General features: G+C 38.7%; 1 protein-coding gene and 1 long non-coding RNA gene across 2 annotated transcripts in view; one reads left to right on the forward strand and one right to left on the reverse strand.

Moving 5' to 3' along the window:
* The window catches only part of SHOC1 (shortage in chiasmata 1), a 154,548-nt gene that overhangs the window by 132,556 nt on the left and 1,454 nt on the right, over positions 1 to 20,538 (reverse strand). The window lies entirely within an intron of this gene.
* LOC103546614 (uncharacterized) overlaps positions 1 to 20,538 on the forward strand; it is a 76,911-nt gene that overhangs the window by 54,784 nt on the left and 1,589 nt on the right. Inside the window, exon 2 of the long non-coding RNA XR_543727.2 lies at positions 10,873 to 10,916. This is a non-coding gene — a long non-coding RNA (uncharacterized lncRNA). The remainder of the gene's footprint in view (positions 1 to 10,872; positions 10,917 to 20,538) is intronic.

Genomic DNA, 20,538 nt, shown 5'->3' on the forward strand with positions numbered 1-20,538 from the left:
GTTCATTAACTTAACACATTATTAAGCACCTTTTATGTGCTCATACTCTTCTAAGCACTGGGGATACTCAATTGAACAAGATACAGTCCCTGTCCCAGGAAAAATGGACAAGTCAACAGGCAATTACAATCTACTGTGATGCATATTAAGAAAAGAGTAAACATTTGGAATTCTAGGTGCACACTGAAGGGCATTTAACTGAATCTTGAGGTTGGGAATGTTTAGAAGGTATTGTTTAAGCTGAGGCTCAGTGGATGAGAAAGACTTATCCAAATGAAAAGAAGGCACAGGAGAAGAGGAAGTTCAGAGACCAGAAGCGAAGCAGAACAAAACCAAACAAAGAGCACTCAAGGATCCACAAGTAATTTATTAGGTATACAGCTTCAAGTTCAAGGTGGGCAGAGATTAGAGATAAGGCTAAATGGATAAGTAGAATTCAGGTTATGAAGGACTGTCTATCATGTTATGGAGTTTGGACTTTATCTAGGTGAGGTGTCATAGAAAGATTTTTAAAGCCACCAGAATGGTTAAAATTAAAAAGATAGACAATACCAAGAGTTGATGAGGATGTGGAATAACTGGAATTCTTATAAGACCTACCTATAATACAATACCTACGAATACCTACCTAATACAATACAACACAACATAATAATAATACCTACTAATGCTCTCTGACCCAGCAATTCTGCTCTAGGTTATGTACCAACAGAAATGTGTGCTTGTGTCAACCAGAAGATATAGGCAAAAATGTTCATAACAGTTTTATTCATAATATCTAAAACCTATAAATGATTCAAACATCCATCAACAGTGAAAAGGGTAAATAAATTGAGATGTATTCACAGAATGAAATACTACATAGCAATAAAGAGGAGTGCCACATACTGAATGAATATCATAGACATTGAGTGAAAAAGTCATACACAAAAAAGAACCTATTGTATGATTCCACTTCTACGAGTTTTTAAAACAGGCAAAACTAATTTGTGGTGACAGAATTCAGAATAGTAGTTACCTTGGGGGTGGAGTATGACTCAAATGAGGGCATGAGAGAGCCTTCTGGAGTGCCAGAATATTCTCTGTCTTGATCTGGTATACATATTTAAAAACATATCAAGTCATATATTTAAGATTTGGGCACTTTACTAAGTTAATACCTTTATTAAGTTATACTTCAATAAAAATTAAAATAAAAAGAGGAATGAGGGACCAGCCCCATGGCGGAGTGGTTAAGTTTGTGCGCTCTGCTTCGGTGGCCCAGGATTTTACCAGTTCGGATCCTGGGCGCAGACATGGTACCACTCGTCAAGCCATGCCGAGGCGGCGTCCCACATGCCACAACTAGAAGGAGCCACAACTAAAAATATACAGCTGTGTACCAGGGGAGCTTTGGGGAGAAAAAGGAAAAATAAAATCTTGAAAAAAAAAAAAAAAAAAGAGGAACAAGAGCTAGTCCTGATGGCCTAGTGGTTAAAATTTGGCACACTCTGCTTTGGCGGCCTGGCTTTGGTTCCCAGGCAGAGATCCACACCACTTGTCTGTCAGTAGCCATGCTGTGGCAGCGGCTCACACAGAGGAACTAGAAAGACTTACAACTTAAATATACAACTGCGTGCTGGGGTGTTGGGGACTTAAAAAAAAAAAGAGGAAGATTGGCAGCAGATGTTAGCTCACGGTGAATCTTTCCCAGAAAAAAAAAAAGAGGAATGACATAAAATTTGTGTTTTGAAGTGTAGAATTGGCTGGAGGCAAGGAGAAAAGTTAGCAATAATATCAATAAGCGAGTACTGGCCTGAAATAGGGGATGGATTAATGTTACACATAAAAGATAAGGAAAAGGAGGCTTAATGTTTCCTGTATGTGGTGGATGATGGAGAGGGAGGTATCAAGAATGATTCAGAGGATTCTGGTTTAAGCAACAGGATGGACGGTGATGACGTTCACTGAGATAGAGAGTACAGAAGGTGGAGCAGCCTTGAGATCATATTTAGTAAATGAGAAAAACTCTGGGAAAGAGAACTGGGTGTGGCCAAGGCAGACCATGCACTCTCTCCAGCTGGTCTGATGAGAGGTTGGTAATCTCAATTTGAGTCACTTGCATTTTATTGGTACTGGAACGACAGGCTCTAGCAAGTCAGAGTGGTTGAGGGAGATATTTAGGAGCTGCTGTCACCTTGTGAATAGAAATCTGTGATTTGAAAACAAGGCCTGTGAGAAATAAAGATGGATTTAAAGCAATGGACCCCAAGTTTTCAAAGTGCCAGAAAATGAAAAAGTAAAGGTAGACTATGCCAAAGGAAATAACTATGCTGATACCTCTTTAGCCACGTGATGAGGAAACCAATCTTGGGCCTTTGAGAATGAGTTTATGTGGTTGGTTGTGTGCAGTGAGGGGTCATGGGAAGGGCATGGGCTCTGGGGCCAAACAGACACAGGTTCAAATTCCACCTCCACAGCTTTCTTACACGGTGACTGAGGGCAAGCCAAGTAAACATCTGTAGCCTAAGTTTGCTTATTTGAAAATGTGGCAAATAATACCCACCGTCCCAGGTGTGATGTTTAAATAAATTCATGTATGTGGAAGAAGTTAATTCATTATGGGTATCCAATATATGTGGGTTTCCCTTTCCTCTCGTTGTGGACAAAGCATGTCTCCTGTTAAAACCATATAAAAAGTCCCAAAGGATAAATGCTGTTAAAGATTGTTATACAAGACTCTGAGATTGAATAATTGGCCTTATTAAGGTAGTTTAAAATCATCAGCTCGACAAATGTATTAATTAGGATTAGTTTGGCAGCATTTAACCAAACCCCTAAAACAAAGTTGGCTCAAAAATACGGAAATGTATTTCTCTGGTAAAAGAAGTCTGGAGGTCGGCGTTCCTGGGTTGGCCTGGCAGTTCTCTGAGAACATGAGAGTCTCAAGCTACAATGTTTCTGTCCATCATGTTGGCACATGGCTTCCATCTTCAGGGTACCTTTTGGTTCAAGACAGCAGCTGCAACTTCTGGCATCTTAGTTGCAGGCCAAAAGAAGAGACAAGATAGAAGGGCCACTTCCAGATATGGCAGAAAGTTCCATAAGACATTTCAGTTTACATTTCATTGACCAAATTTAGCTGCAAGGAAAGCAGGAAAACATAATTCCAGGTATTAGTATGCCCAGACAAAAATCTGGATTCTGTTACTAAGGAGGAAGGGAAGAATGCCTGTTGGGGTAGGCAACCAGTACTCTCTTCTCAGGGATCTTATTCATCCAACAAATAATGATTGTGTGACTCTATTTGTTAGGCACCAAGCCCCATTCCAGACATTGGAGACTCATCAGGCAAAAAAAGGGACAAATTCTTATCTTCACAGAGCCTACATTCTAGTGGAATAATAATTGATAACGTTTATTAAGTGATTACTGTATGCCAGGCACGATTTTCAGCATTTTCCTTGCATTAATTTATTTGATCTTCACAAAAACCATTTGGGGTAGGTGCCATCATTGTCCATATTTTGTAAATAACAGAAACTGAGGCACAGAAAAGTTAATAACTTGCTCAAATTGATATGTCATAAGTGGTAGAGCCAGAATTTGAACTCAGTCTAACTCCAAAATGCATGCTTTTAAACTGTCTGCTATATTGCTTCTCCTCAATTTTTTCGTATGTTGAATTTTCTTTCTCTTTTCGGCATAAATAATTGTTTATATGTTTTGGAGGCACAAATAGTTGAGCCCAGTTCTCCTGCTTTTCTGTAGTGGTGGTGGGGCATTGGAAGGGGAATGGCTGGCTCTGCATTCTGTGAGGAGTTAATTGGAAAAAGTCACCCTATACAGGACTTAGGAAATCATCAGACTCCTTGAGACTTACAGTGCAGCTCAGGTGCAGTAGGGAGTAGGAAGTGTCTTCTTTTTTAAGAGCTGTAACTTGGAGTCGGTGATGGCATCACTAATTGCTCAATCCAGAAACCTGGACATCATTTCTGACTCTTCCCACTCCTTCAAACCCACATATCATCAATTAGTCCTTTTGACTGAACTTCGTAAATATTACTACAATTTGTCAGCTTATTTCCATCTCTATTGTCACATCTCCAAGTTCATGGAATTATCATCTTTTGTCTGTGTAATTCAATAGCCACATTTATGATGTCCCTGCCTCCAGTCAAGCCCTCTTGGGTCCACTTTCCACACTGTAGCCAGGGGATCTAATATCCACAGCTGGTCAAATCACCTCCTTCTTAAAACCCTTCAATGACTCCACCTTGTCCTGAGACTAACATCCAGGCTCTTAACCTGACTTACAAAGTCTTCCTTTCCCAAAGCAGGCTGAAAGACTGTTGCAGGTTGTGTTCCCCAGAAAGCAGACTCAGATGGAGATTAGCATGCAGAAAGTTTGTTAGGGAGCCCTCTTGGGTGGCACATCGATGAAGAAGAAGGGAAGGAAGGAGGACTGAACAGAGGAAGAAGTTAAATTGTGATGTGGTCTCAACAGAGGCCTTAGCTGCCAATGTGTCCCCATCTGAAGCTGGGATGACCCATCAGAATTGTCCCAAGTTTGAGTAAGAGGGCTGGGTCTTTTTGTCTCCATATTGATCAGCCATTGGATACGGGTTGTCCTGAGAAGGGGACATGACCTTGGATGGGGCCATCCACACATTCTACATCCTCTTATGCTAACTCCAGGCCCTTTTTAGAACATTGACCCAAACTCAGCACTTCCTTGTCCCACACCTTTGAGTACTCAGCCCCTCTCACTAATTTTTTCCAGTCTACACAGAGAGGGTAGGGTTAAGGTGAGGATGGCTGCCCTTAGGCACATTCTCCCGTTGAGCTACCTCTTAGGCCCTACACTGGACTCTTGCTTCTTTATGAGGCTTGCATCTTCTGGGTTCAGGAATCTCAGCCCTCTCAGAGGTTTCTTTCCCTAGGCCTCCTCTTACCCAACCCCCAGAGGTATTGTTTTGAGAACCTTCCCAAGGACTCAGGCAGTATCTAAGGTCTAGTCACATCTCCTCCCTTCTCTGCTACTCAAACTTTTATTCTCTTTGAGTGGAAAAATAGCTTTTACATTAACCTTCATCGATCCCAAATTGACTGAAATATTTTATGGTGAAATTCTATGCTCTGAGTTCTCCATCTTTGCCTTTATTTTTTAAAGCCAGATTTTTATCCTTTTCTCTCTTAAGCATCAGGTTTAGGAAGTTGAAAACCATGACTTTGAAGATTATTGTCTCTGCCATAGATTTACAAAAGCCTACTCAAGAGCTCAAAATCCAAATAATTCAATTCCTTTTATGCATGTGTGCGTGTGTGTGTGTGTGTATAAAAATGTCTTCCTGCTCCTTGAATAGTGAGGAGAATGATCTGGGCAAAAGGAAGAGAGAAAAACCACATCGTTTAAAAATCAAATTTTAGGGGCTGGCCCGGTGGTGCAGCAGTTAAGTTCGCACATTCCTCTTCTCGGCGGCCCTGGGTTTGCTGGTTCGGGTCCTGGGTGCAGACATGGCACCGCTTGGCAAAAGCCATGCTGTGGTAGGCATCCCACATATAAAGTAGAGGAAGATGGGCACGGATATTAGCTCGGGGCTGGTCTTCCTCAGCACGAAGAGGAGGATTGGCAGTAGTTAGCTCAGAGCTAATCTTCCTAAAAAAAAAAAAAAAATCAAAGTTTACCCTGCTCTACACATAAGCCTGCTCTGTCTCACTCTACCTCTCCCTCCCTCTTGCTCCCAGGGATGATCACCCAAATAAATTACCTGCATCTGAGTCCCTATCTCAAGTTCTGCTTCCAGGGGCATCAGTGAAGGCAATTGTATTCCTCATCAATTTCACGGCATTCTCCAGGGTGTCGTCTCATGTCTGCTCAGGAACTGGCCCCTTATGATCTTCCATGTGGTGTCCTTTTGAACTTGTCACCCAGCAGACTCTGCAACCTACCACTCTCAGATAGCTGAGCCGTTGGCCACAGGATTCTTTCTTAGGGATCACACCTGCTACCACCAGTAGGCCTTCAAGGTAGAACACACTTTGGCAATTGTGTAATTTGACACAGTCAAAGGAGATCAGTCTGTAACTTTTAATGTGACATGACTAATGGTTCAGGGATCATGGAAGGGTAGAGCAATAATGGGAACAACTTATACCCATCACACAAGCCCAAATCTGTCCTGAGGTTTCTTCCTGACAGGGCCAACTCGTTGCTTTGCTCATGTACTGCCTCCATGGCTGGAGGGTTAGTTCACAATTCGACTACTAGAATCACTATTGGTACCTCCACACGTCAGAGTTCAAGCCAAACTGGCTCTCTGGCCTTAGAAAAAAAGGGTTTTTGTCCTCCTACTTCATTCTAATGATGTGGGCTCGGCAAGCCGAGGAGTCAAAAGAAAGATTTCTTGGACTCTCAAGGTCTGGTAGTAGCGCTCCTTTATTCAGAGAATAGCATGGAGTAGCATGGGGACAGAACCCATGGGCAGTGAAGAGCTGCAAACATGGGTTGAGGGTAGGGGTAAATTTAAGGTATAGGTATGTGAGCTATCTCTTTACAAGACAAGGAAAGATTATGTAAAAAAAGTCATTAAAATGGTATCAGTGTAGGTAGGGTCTGGTTATTCGGTGGTCCTATAGCTTTAGATAAGAATCAGATCGGATCAGGTCAGGATGTCCTACACTTCCAGAGGGTGATATAGATGGGTATGTAGGGCAGGACACGTTGGGCTTTTCTCCCTTGGGGCAGCCTTGATCCTCATCACTAAAACCCACTTAAGTCCTGCATATCCTCTATTTTTTTTCAATCTCAAAAATACATCATTTCCCTAAGATAATTGTTAGTGGGATGTGTATTACCTGCAGGGAAACCACCCCATAGGCATGTGATCTGGTTCTAGGGAATCAGTAAGACTCAAACACACAATATCTTTAATCATTACATTTTCTAAATCTTAAAAACATGTCATATTTGAGAAATCAAAGCCCAGTTTAGGTTAAGTCTGGTAGTCTGATAGTTTCAACATCTGGGTCATCTCTAGTCTGTATAAAACTTAGTTCCTTTTCAGTCTTTTTTTACTGAATATTCAAAAATCTTGGGGATCCAGTCTCACCCAGAGTCACCTTGTTACAAATATAAATCAAAGAGGATAGCAAGTTAGACAATATCTGGTTTAAAGTGACAGAAATGTAACTCATGCTACCTCAAGCAGATTACAACATCATGGGGAAGACAGGAATGGTGGCTGTCTTGGGGGTCTCCAGAACCAATGGACCTGGACGCTGTTGGTATGCTCTCCCTTGCCATCTCTCATCTCAGTTTCTTTATTCTTTATTGACTTTATTCTTTCAGTCTTCTCTAATGAAGCTGAACAGCAATCGTGGTCTTATGGCCTTATAGGTTTTTCTTTAAAAGATTAGAATTAAGAAAAAAATTCTTTTATATTTACTATAATTTTTCTCATTTCTGATGCTCTTTATTCCTTTATGTAGATCCAAATTTCCATCTAGTATCATATGTCTTCTGCCTGAAGAACTTTCTTTAGCATTCCTTAATATGCAGGACTTCTAACAATGAATTCTTTCAGTTTTTGTTTGTCTGAAAAAAATCTTTAGTTTGCCTTTATTTTTTATTATTATTTATTTATTTATTTTTGCTGAGGAAGATTAGCCCTGAGCTAATCTGTGCCAATCTTCCTCTATCTTATATGTAGGTCGCTGCCACAGCATGGCTGCCAATGCCTGCCAATGAGTGATGTAGGTCCATGCCCAGGAACCAGGCCTGTGAACCCAGGTCACCAAAGTGGAGTGCACATGAACTTAACCACTAGGCCACAGGGTTGGCCCCAGTTTGCCTTTATTTTTGGAAGATATTTTCACTGGATACAAAATTCTGGGCTTACAGGTTTTTTCCCCTTTTCCTTAAAGATGCCACTCCATTGTCTTCTGGCTTGCATAGTTTCTAATGATAAATATACTGTAATTCCTTTCTTATTTAAAAAATATTTTTGTTGTAATTATTATCTTTGACTCTCTCTCTCTTTTTTTTTTTTTTTTGAGGAAGATTAGCCCTGAGCTAACATATGCTGCCAATCCTCCTGTTTTTGCGAGGAAGACTGGCCCTGAGCTAACATCCATGCCCATCTTCCTCTACTTTATATGTGGGATGCCTGCCTCAGCATCGCTTGCCAAGAAGTGCCATGTCCACACCCAGGATCCGAACCAGAGAACCCTGGGCCGCCAAAGTGGAACATGTGCACTTAACTGCTGCACCACCAGGCTAGCCCCTCTGTGACTGTATATAGGTAATTTTTTTCCTCTGGCTGCCTTCAAGATTTCCTCTTTACCCTTTTATTCTCAGAAGTTTGACTATGAGATGTCTGGGAGGGATTTTTGTGTTTTGTTTTTTCTTTTAATCTTGCTCGTGATTTTTCTGGGTTTCTTATATCTGTATCTTGTTGTCTTTCATTAATTTTGGAAAATTCTTGACCGTTAGCTCTTCAAGTATTTCTTCTGCCTTGTTCTCTATTCTCTTTCTGGTACTCCAATTACATATATATTAGACTGTTTTGTACCACAGCTCTTGGAAACTCTTTTCAGTATTTTTTACTTTTTTCTCTTAATGTTTAGTTTGGACAATTTCTGCTGACCTCTCTTTAATTCACTGATTTTTTGCTTACCTGTGTCCAGTCTGCTGCTGAGAGCATTGAAGGAATTCTTCATTTCTTTCATGTTTTTTCCTTAGCATATCCATTTGACTGGTTATTTATAGTTTCTCTCTCTCTAATGAAATTTACCATCTGTTCATACATGTTGTCCACCTTTTTCACTAGATCTCTTAAAGTATTAATCATAGTTGTTTTAAAGTCCCTATATGATAGTTTCAACATTTGGGTCATCTCTGTGTCTGTTTGTGTTGAGTGCTTTATCTCTGAGCAAAAGGTTGTTTATTTCTTGATTTTTGTATAACTTACCTTTTTTTTTTATTGAATACTAGATAGTGTGCATAGAAAAACATAAGAGATTGAGATAATAATAAATATTATTCATCATTCAGAAATGAATATACCTCTTCTTCTGTTGGACTAATATTGTGAGGGATTGAGTCAACCTAGTCATGAATTGAGCTGGGTTTGGGTTTTGTTGTTGTTCCCATTACTTTCAGGGCATCATAGTCTTCCTATTCCTCCAGGATTTGGTTGCTTATGCTTATAGCAGGGCTTGGGATCCTAGTAAATTTATCTCAGTTTTTTTGCTCCACTCTCAGCTTTCAGCACTTCCTGTGTACCTGTGCCACAGACAGCGTCCCTCTCTGTGCTCTTGTTCCCCTAAGTAGTAGACTGAAGTTGTTTGTTGCTTGATTCTAGACTTATAGGAACAGAGGGGTTCTCTGTTGTTTTGGTCCAGCCTTGGTCTTAGGCAGGCCCTGTGCTCCTGTGTTTGAGGTTGGGTTTTCTCAGTATTCCCACCCCTTCTTCATATTTCTGCTTTGACTTCCCATGTCAGTTAAACTCTGACTTGTAACTGTGCTCTGTGTTGGGTAGAAGAGAGTTTCCTGCTCCTCCTTCAGGGTAGCAGATCTCCGCTTATTTTTGGTGCAGAGTCTTGGGCCCAAAGGAAGATTCCCACTCCTTCTTCAATATGGGGTTTTAGCTTCTATCCTTCTCCCAGAGGCAATGGTTCTTTGCCTTTGTCCTAGAGGTGAGAGGCTTTCCTTCCCCTTACTCCAGAAGCAACCTGGTTTTGTTTCTACTCCTCTCCCACAGGCCATGGAAGTTTGCCTGGCTCTGAGAATGAAAAGATTTGCTACCCCTTCCCAGGAGCTTAACGCTTTTGTTTCCTTTGAGAGAAGGATCCAGGAAATTGGGTGGGATTTTGAGTCTGTCCCCCATTAGTAGCTGATCACCTTCTTCATGGCTGTGCCACCCAGGAGAGGCTCTCGCAAGTTTCCTGCCCTGCCCCCAGTTGTTCTTGTGAGCACTCAGTGGCCGTGGAATAGAGTTTGCCAGTGAGTGCAAACGTTTTTTGTGTCTGGGGCTTCTAGCTATTTCAAAATGACACTAGATCACACTTGACTTTTAAGAATTTGTTGACGTTTTAGCCAATTTCTTCTTACCTGTTTTTATTTTGGTAACCTTTTTCTCCCATGATTTGCCACAGGTGAGAGTTTGCATGTTCCATCTCTCTTTGGAGTAGCTTGTCACTCTTTGGAGTTCAGTTTACTTGGTTGCCTTTTGACCTTGGCTCTGTGATGAGCTCAAGAAAATTTAAGATTTTGTAGATTATCTGGCTTTTTTGTATTTTTCGAGTGGGAGTAATAGTTTCTTGAGACTTTCCACATCCTAAGGGGAAACAGAACTCTCTTCTGATAGCTTCTTCACCAGAAAGATGCTTCAGTTAGGAAAAAACACCAGGAAGAACCTGACTGGTCTGGACTTAATTTGCCTTGGTCATGTACTCTTCCCTCCACCAATCACTGTCTCCAGGAGGTGGTCTCATGATTGACCTCACCTGAAATGGAAGCAAGAGATTCAGGATCTCTTACCAGAAGAGGTGGAGGGAATGCCTAACAAGCAACAACAGTAGCCTGAAATTTGATAAACCCAGATCACTTCTAAAACAATTTTTAAGGAAAAAAAATAATATTTGCACATGGCAAAAAATTCAAACAGTACAATGAGATGTCATTCTTTTTCCCATATCATCCTGCATTCATCCTTCTCAGAGGCAACTACTGTTAGCAATTTCTTAAACATCCAACCAGAAAACTTTCTCTGTGTGTACTAACACATACACGCAAACACGTACCGCTGCTCAAAATAGGTGCTTTCTTAACCAAACCTCCACTTAGCTGACTCATAAGATTAACCAACACTCTTCATTCTCTCTGTTTAGCACGCAGTGAATACTTACAGCATCCACATGTCTGCTTCCACCAGGTGAGTTTCATTCTTACCATAAGTCAGTTATTTTCATTTTAAGCCTTTTTAAGCCAATTATGATTATTATTATATTTAAGTAATTAGATTAAATGTTACATAAACTGATTAAGAAATGAGCATAAAAGAAGCCATCATCTATATGAAATGGTAGAAACTCGATAAAGGTGAGTTCTTTTTTTTTTTAAACTATCAAATTAGCCACAGGAAAAACAAATAAAAATCTTTGGGGGGGGGGGAACTGAAAAATCAAGAGGGATTTTGTGCTGAGATTGCTTCAAAATTGTTTGTCTTCATTCTACTTAAAGAGACATAAATAATGTTTTAAAAATTACAGTCTTACTTCAAATGGAAATCATAGAAAATGCACTTTGCCTGTAGTTTTACAAGAAAGAAAACATGAAGCTCTAATTAATAAACTCATACCAAAAGAAAAATTTTAAGTTAAAATTAAATTTTTAAAATACACTAAAAATGTATCATTTTTTATGATTTCCTGTTTTAACTTTTTTGATTAAACAACCAACTAACAGTCTTGACTTCATTGGGTAAAAGAGTTTCTACTGTGTGTATATGCATGTTTGTATGTATGAAAAGGGAACTAAAGAGTACTAGTGTGTGTGTGTGCAACTGTGTGTGTGTGTTCACACAGATGTACTTATGCACACTATCTTAGTGGTCAGCAGTCAGGAAATGCATCTGTAATAAAGTGGCATTTGACCGGAAATCTGAAGGAAGGAAGTCAACCATGGAGCTCTCTGAGGGAGGAACATTTCAGGCAAAGAGAACAGCAAGTACAAAGGTCTGATATGTGCCCTTGATTGGTGGGTGACTGGTTAAAATAAAGAATGAGTCACTCACACACTAGAATACTGTGTAGCTGGTTAAAACTCAAAGTAAATGACACAAAAAGATCTCCAAGATACATTGTTAAATAATAAAAGCAAGGAATAATTTTTCTGTTCAAATGGGATCATTAGAACGTCATGTCCTATATAACTTTACAAAATATATAAATAAAAAACTATTAGAAATACAAAATGAAATGGAAAGAAACAAAAAATCTTACAGGAATTTCAGCTCAACACTATCAATTGGTAACAGTAAGTAGACAAAAAGTAAATAAGGTTGAAAGTTTTAGATAAAATAAATATGCTTGAACTAATAAATATGTGATTTGCACCCTGTGTATTTTATTATTTTTTTTCAAATACATTCTTCTTTTTCCCTTCTTCTCCCAAAAGCACCCCAGTACATAGTTGCATATGTTAGTTGTGGGTCATTCTAGTTGTGGCATATGGGATGCCACCTCATTGTGGCCCAATGTGTGATGCCAGGTTCACACCCAGGATCTGGACTGGCGAAACCCCTGGCCACCGAAGCAGAGCTCTCGAACTCAACTACTCGGCCACGGGGCGGGCCACCTAATGTATATTTTAAATAAATAATTTTAAATTTCTCTGATTCTTTTCCAAAGTTATACTTTTATTTCTATTTTACATCTTGCAGCATTGACTAGAACTTTCAGATCTATGTTAAAATTTAGAGTGGGCCATGGGGCCAGCCCGGTGGCACAACAGTTAAGTGTGCACATTCCAATTTGGCGGCCTGGGGTTCGCCAGTTCAGATCCCAGTGCAGACATGGCACCACTTGGCAAGCCATGCTGTGGTAGGCATCCCACATATAAGGTGGAGGAAGATGGGCACAGATGTTAGCTTAGGGCCAGTCTTCCTCAGCAAAAACAGGAGGATTGGTAGCAGATGTTAGCTCAGGGCTAATGGTCCTCAAAAAAAAAAAAAAATTTAGACTGGGCCAGCCCCAATGGCCTAGTGATTAAAGTTTGGTGTGCTCTGCTTCAGCGGCCTGGGTTCAGTTCCCGGGCGCAGAACCACACCACTCGGTCTGTCGGTGGCTGTGCTGTGGCAGTGGCTCACATAAAAAGAGGAAGATTGGCAACAGATATTAGTTCAGAGTGAATCTTCCACAGCATAAAAAAGAAAAATTTAGGCTAACAATTATTTATGACCTAAATGATCTAACCACTGTCTGTCACTCTGATTTTGTGTTGTACCAATCTTCCCTTCTGCCACAGAGCATAGAAGTATTATTTATGATAACTGAAGGACGTAAAATGTTATTAACCTTGGCAATATCAGCGTGTCTGACCAAAGTTAGGAAGTGGAGGTTAGAGAGGGAAAGTGGAACAAATATAGAAAGTGGGACAAGGTTTAAGAGCAGGAATTTGTAAAGGACATTTATTTTTAATTTTCTGTGCTTCTATCATAGTTTTTAAATCACATCTCCATATTACTTTGATAACTTAAAATAAAAAAGTAAAAAACGTACCAAAACCCTGAGAGAAACCCTATTTGGTCATGGTGGGTAATTCTATCAATTTCCAGTTATATTTATTATTCTGGTGTTTTATTCAGAATTTTCACTAATAAATTTGGTCTGGCCAGTATTCTTTTTGTATGTGCTAACTCTGGTTTTGGTCTGAGGATTTTGTTATGTTTATGTAATAAACTGGGAAGTTTACCAATTTTTTCACTCTTCACTGTCAATTCATTCATTTACTTAGTCAATAAATATCTGTGTCCCATCGGGCATAATTTTAGGTTCTTGGGCCACAGCAGTAAACAAGATAGACAAGGTTCCTACATTCATGGACTAGAGGTTTCATTCTGAAGTAAGGGAGACCAAAACTAAAGAGAGAAATCAATAAGTTAAAAAATCAGATATAATAAGTACTTGGCAGGAAATGAAGACTGAGTGACTTTAGACTTGATGGTCTGAGCAGGCCTCCCTGAGGAGGTGATATTTAAGCTGAAACCTAAACAACAAAAACAGAAGCAAAAAGAGAAGCTTGTAACTTTATGAGTCATGCTGCTGCTGTAATCAGAAAATATTTTCACTGACTTAAGGATCATGTAATCTGTGTATGATCATATGATGTAATTCTTTCCTCATATTGAAAATAAACCCCTCACATGCACATCAAAATCCCTCTTCAGATGCGGGTATAGTAAGTTCTGTTTTTTGTTAACTTAGTCAGCAGCTAAGCAAACAATATACCCTCTTTGTCTTTCTTTTTTATTTTTTTATTATTATTTTTATTTATTTATTTTTTTAAGAAGATTAGCCCTGAGCTAATGTCTGCCGCCAATCCTCCTCTTTTTGCTGAGGAAGATTGGCCCTGAGCTAACATCTGTGCCCATCTTCTTCTATAGTACATGTGGGACGCCTGCCACAGCACTGCTTGATGAGTGCTGTATAGGTCTGCACCTGGGATCTGAACTGGCGAACCCCAGGCAGAAGCAGAGTGTGCGAACGTACCCACTATGCACCAGGCCGGCCCCCATGTCTTTCTTTTTTAATTGTAAGTGAAAACCAGGTAGCATAAGCATGTACCTAATTAGATTCGGTATGTTCACCCTGGCTGGTCACTGAGTCACTCTGTTCCCCTTTCAGAGGAGCACATCCTCCTACCTTCAAGTTCTCGCTTTCATTTCTCCTTTCCAGAGCATAGCCTGCCACTGGGAATATACTAGATAAACTTGCTCCAATGAGAAGCAACTTAATTTCAAATCATCCCTTATAATTTTGGAACATCCTTTGTTAGTTACACACTGTCAGAGTGAAACAAAAGTTTGCTGGGAGCTTTGAAAACAAAGGAGCTCGTACGAGAGAATTGGTGATACCCTAGACATATATACTGATTCCCCTTTACTGCACTCCTTGGAAATACACTATTTGTTGTAATTATTATTAAAATTCTTATTTTTTTAGCGTGGATTCTGAACACTGCTTAAATGATAAAGACATCAGCAGTTCTGGGGACTTGGTAACAAGCTCCAGGCGGAACAGCGCTTTGCCTCAGGCTTTTCCACTTTAGGGTTCAAAAGTGATCACAGAGTTAACGTTGAACCAGCATAAAGATTCTCTAGTACAATTGAGTTGGAGCTCACTTTAAAAACCACTGTTAGTTTCCACTGTCCATGGAGTATTAATACTCATGACATTAATCCTGGACAACCTTGGGCATAACTGTATGTGGTAGCCCTTTAAGAAGGGTATGTCCTTCAGAATGACCTTCAGACACTCTCAAGATGACTTTCTTTTTAGCTTCTGCTTCTAGGGAACTGAGATTTGTTTATCTCTGAGTTAGCATTTTGTCTGGTGTAATTTCTTATGTGCATCAACAAAAGGGAAAAAATCCCTATCAGTTCTCTCAAAATGTAAATAAACATGCTGAGCCCTCCTTACCTCAAACATAAAAGTGTGGTAAAATTTTAAAACTTTCCATCTTTGAACTCAATTCACTAGGCCTCTAGAATCTTAACTTCTTATTAATATTTACAAAAAGCCCTTTTTAAGGTAAGAGACAAGATGACAAATTTTCTATTTATTGTTTCTTTGTTTATGGGGCAATCAAGTTGTAGCTAGAAATTTAAATAGGAAGAAACTCTTCCAAAGGAGTGCAAATAAAGTTCTATTATATTTCCAATTTCAAAATATGGACCTGAAACAGAAAGATGCTCATCCTACTTTTTAGCCTCCTAATGTCCACATCTCACCATTCTCGTTGTATACTTGGTCAAACTGGGTCTTCCATATCACAAGTATTCTAGGAATTCCTGGTGGACAGTATGCCTGTGCCCAGATTTGGGGACCTAGGATTTGATTAAGACATTTGGAAGCCCTAAACATTAGGGCTTACACCTAAACTTTAGGCCTACCAATCTTCCACAGATGCCTAATAGATATCTCACTTGTAACATATCCAAACAAAACTCTTAATTTCTTCTTCAAATCTGCTCCTTCTGGTGATCACCATCCCAGTAAATTGGACCACTATTCACCCTCAGGCTCCATATCTTAGAGACATCCATGACTGTTCTCTTTTTCTCATACTCTATATCCTATTTATTAGCAAATCCTGTTGGCATCCCTCTCAAAATACCTCCTGAATCCAACTGTTTACTCTCTTCATCTCCATTGTTCCTGCTCTCATGGGATCTATATTCTAATGGAAAAGGCAGGCAATAAAAATAAATACACCCCGATACAATCCACATCATCCTTTCCCTGGACTACTTTAATAGTCTCCCAAGTGGATTATTAGCTACCACTCTTATCCTCATGGACTTTTCTTTATACAACAGCCAGAGAGAGCCTTCTAAAATGTGAGTCAAATCATGTCACCCATGTGCTCATAATCTTCCAGTGGCTTCATATCTCAAAGTAAAATCCAAAATCCTTGATATGACCTTCAGAGCCTTATATTATCTAAACCCTGGCCACTACTCTGACCAATTTCCTACTTTTCTTCCCTTCAATCATTCTTTTCCAGCCCTACTATCTTATCTCCTCTTCATCCAAGAAGCCAAATGTGCTCCTCTGCAGGATCTTTGCACTTGCACTTCTCACTAATTGGAACTCTCTTTCCTTATATATTTGCGTGGCTTACTCTCTCCCTTCATTCAGGTCTTTGCTCAAATGTCATTTCTTCAGGGAAGCCCTCTCTACAACTGCAGCACCCATATTTACTCTCTATCTCCTCTCCCATACCGATATATGTATTTATTTATTTATTTTTATTGCCTGCCTTCTCTATTAGAATATAGGCTCCATGAGAACAAGGACTTGGTTTTGTGCACTGCTATTTCCCCATCACTCAAAAACAGTGCCTATTATGTAATAGGTGTTCAATAAATATTTGTTGAATGAATGAGCAAATGTACTTAGTCTATGTGTTGGTGATCCAACACTGGGAGCCAGAAGAGGATGTTCGCTAAAATCTTGAGGGTAATTTGGCTCAGTGTGGAGCAGTACCTTCCTTAATTTTAATAATGGGGAGGTTCCATTGCAAATCAAAGAAAGATATAAAATATTTGAATCTGCTTCTTGTTCATTCTCATCTAGGGATCTAATAATAGCCCCCTTGGAAGAGTTATGAATGGTCAAACATTAATGAAACTACTTTACTTTTGTTCCTTCTTTAGAATAAATTGTTTCCTATCTCTTTCTGGCATATACATTTTATAGCCCTCTGGAAGGATTCCGGTTCCACTGATAAATATATGTACCCTAGCCAAGGTTAGTTAGTGATATAAATTATGGAGTAAATCAAGGCCCATGGGCCAGATGAGCTGGTCAAGGTGATGGGAGGGCATAGACATAAGAAGAGATTGGGAAAGATGCTGTAATATAGGAGGTTATAAATGCTACTGAAAATTTCTCTTTCCTAGTCAGTCTTAAGTTAAGACCTAGCCTGACTTCCATTGTATCATGTATGCCAAGTGGTTAGTAACATATCCCAAGTTAACATAAAAATATTAAATTCTATCTTTTTGGAACACTAAAAGCAAAGTAAACACTAGCAAAAATTGTCAAAATAAACTTTTTTAGAACTCTGAAAATTAACCAAAGACCTACAACCATCTGAGGAGCCTTTATTTAAGAAAAATGGATGAATCTAGGTAAGAGCAGTTAGCTTTGTAACATTTTCATGTGCCCTGTTTGCAAACTTTGAAGTGAATGGAAACAAAACTACGACATACCAAAACTTGTGGGACATAGCTAAAGCAATGCAGAAGTTTATAGCTGTAAACACCTATATTAAAAAAGAAAAAAGATCTCAAATCAGTAATCTAAACTTCCACCATAGGAAACTGGGGGGAAAAAGAGCAAACTAAGGCCAATGTAAGCAGAAGTAGGAAGAAGATATTAAAATTAAAGAGGAAATAAATGAAATCAAGAATAAAAAACAATAGAGAAAATCAACAAAACCAGAAGTTGGTTTTCTGAGAAGAACAACAAAGTTGACAACATTTAGCTAGACTGACCAAGAGAAAAGGAGAGAATTCAAATTATTAAATAAGCTATGAAAGAGAGGACATTACTACCAAGCTTACAGAAATAAAAAGGATTCCAAGGGAATAATATAAAAAAGCATTTATCAACAAATTAGATAACCTAGATGAAATGGAAAAATTCCTGGAAAGACACAAACTACTGAAACAGATTCAAGAAGAAATAGAATATCTGAATAGACCTATAAAAAGTAAGGACATCGAAATAGTAATTAAAAAATAAAAACCTTATCCAAAAGAAAAGCCCAAACCCAGATGGCTTTGCTGGTGAACTCTACCAAACATTTAAAGAAGCATTAACACAAATCTCTGAAAAACTCTCCAAAAATTGAAGAGGAGGGACTACTTCCAAGCTATTCCGTGAGGCCAGTATTAACTAATACCAAAACCAAAGACATTGCAAGAAATAAAGCTATAGACCAATATCCTTTATGAATATAACCATAAAAATCTTCAACAAAATACTAGCAAACTGAATCCAGCAACATGTAAAGAGGATTATACAACATGAGCAAGTAAGATTTATTCCCGGAATACAAGGTTGGTTTAACATCTGAAAATCAATCAATGTAATGCACCGTATTAATAGGATAAAAGACAGAAACCACATGATCATCTCAGTAGATGCAGAAAAAGTATGTGACAAAGTGAAACCCCCTTTTATGATAAAAATATTCAACAATCTTGGAATATAAAGAACTTCTTCACCCTGATAAAACCCACAGCTATCATAATTAATGGTGAAGGACTGAAAGCTTTCCTCCCTATAATTAGGAACAAGACAATGATGTCTGATTTTGCCATTTCTATTCATGTTATACTGGAGGTTCTAGCTGGGGCAATTAGGCAAGGAAAAGAAATAAAATGCACCCAGATTGAAAAGAAAGAAGTAAAACTATTCATGTTGGAAGATCATGATCTTATATATTGAAAATATTAACGAAGTCACAAAGAAGCTATTAGAATTAATAAACAAGTTTAGTAAGGTTTCAGGATACAAGACCAATATATAAAAATCAATTGTATTTCTATACATTAGCAATGATCAATCCATGAATGAAATTAAGAAAATAATTCCATTTATAAGAGTATGAAAGAGAATAAAATATTTGCAAATAACTTTAAGATAAGAAATGTAAGATCTATACACTGAAAACTAGAAAACATTGTTGAGTGAAATTAAAGAAGACCTAAATAGATTGAAAGTCATCCAGTGTTTATGGATGAGAAGACTTAATATTATTAAGATGGCAATACTACTCAAATTGGTCTATAGATCCACTGCAACCCCTATAAAAATCTTAGCTTTTTTGCAGAAATTGACAAGCTCATCCTAAAATTCATATTGAAACTCAAGAGACTCCACAAGGATCAAAACAATCTTGAAAAAGAACAAAGTGGGAGAACTCACACTTCCCAATTTCAAACTTACTACAGATCTACAGTAATCAAGACCCTATGATACTGGCAAAAGCATAGACACATAGATCAATGGAAAAGAAATGAGAGTCTAAAAATAAATCCCTACACCTATAGTCAACTGATTTTCAACAAGCATGCCAAGACCATTCAATGGGGAAAGAATAGTCTTTTAAGCAAATGATACCAGGACCAACTGGATATCCACATGCAAAAGAATGAGATTGGACCCCTGTCTCACACCATATCAAAAATTAATTCAAATTGGATCAAAGACCTAAATATAGGAGCTACAACTACAAAACTCTTAGAAGAAAATATTGCAGTAAACCTCATGACCTCATGATTGGGCCATTGGTTCTTTAATATGACACAAAAGCACAAATGACAAAAGAAAAAGTAGATGAGTTGGACCATTAAAATGAAAACCTTTGTGTTTCAAAGGACACCATCAAGAAAGGGAAAAAGACAACCCAAAAGATGGGAAAAAATATTTGCCATTCATATATCTGATAAGGGACTTGTATCTAGAATATATAAAGAACTCTTAGAACTCAATAATAAAAAGATGAAAACCCAATTAAAAAATCAACAAGGGATTTTCATAGACATTTCTCCAAACAATATATACAAGTGGCCAATAAGCACAGGAAAACATGCTCAACATCTATCTTAGTCCTTGTGAGCTGCTAAAGCAAAGTACCGCAGACTGAGTGGCTGATAAACAATAGGAATTTATTTGGCATAGTGCTGGAGGCTAAGTCCAAGATCAAGGTGCCAGAACGGTCGTGTTCTATTGAGAACCCTCCTCAGGGTTCATAGCCTGTGACTTCTGACTGTCCTCACGTGGTGGAAGGGGCTGAGGAGCTCTGTGTGATCTCTTTTATAGGAGCGTGAATCCCATTCATGTGGGCGCCACCCACATGACCTACTCACTTCCCAAGGGCCTCACTTCCTAATGATGTCAGCATGGGGGTTAAGATTTGAATCTATGAATTTTGGGGTGTTGCAAACAACCAGGTTAAAAGATTTTTGTGTAGATATATATTTTTATTTCTCTTTGTGTATAAACCTAGGAGTGCTGAGCTGTGTGGTAACTTTATTTTAACCTTTTGAAGAACTGTCAGACTCTTTTCTGAAGCGGCTACACCATTGCATAATCCCACCAGCAATATATGTGAGTTCCCATTTCTCCACATCCTCAATAAAACTTATGATAGCCATCCTAGTAAGTGCAAAGTGGTCTCTCATTAAGGTTTTGATTTGAATTTCCTTACTGACTAACGATATTGTCATGGTCTGAATTGATTTCAATTCAGTGACTTTT

The sequence above is a fragment of the Equus przewalskii genome, chromosome 26 (genome assembly GCF_037783145.1).
Source record: "Equus przewalskii isolate Varuska chromosome 26, EquPr2, whole genome shotgun sequence".
Classification (NCBI taxonomy): Eukaryota; Metazoa; Chordata; class Mammalia; order Perissodactyla; family Equidae; genus Equus; species Equus przewalskii.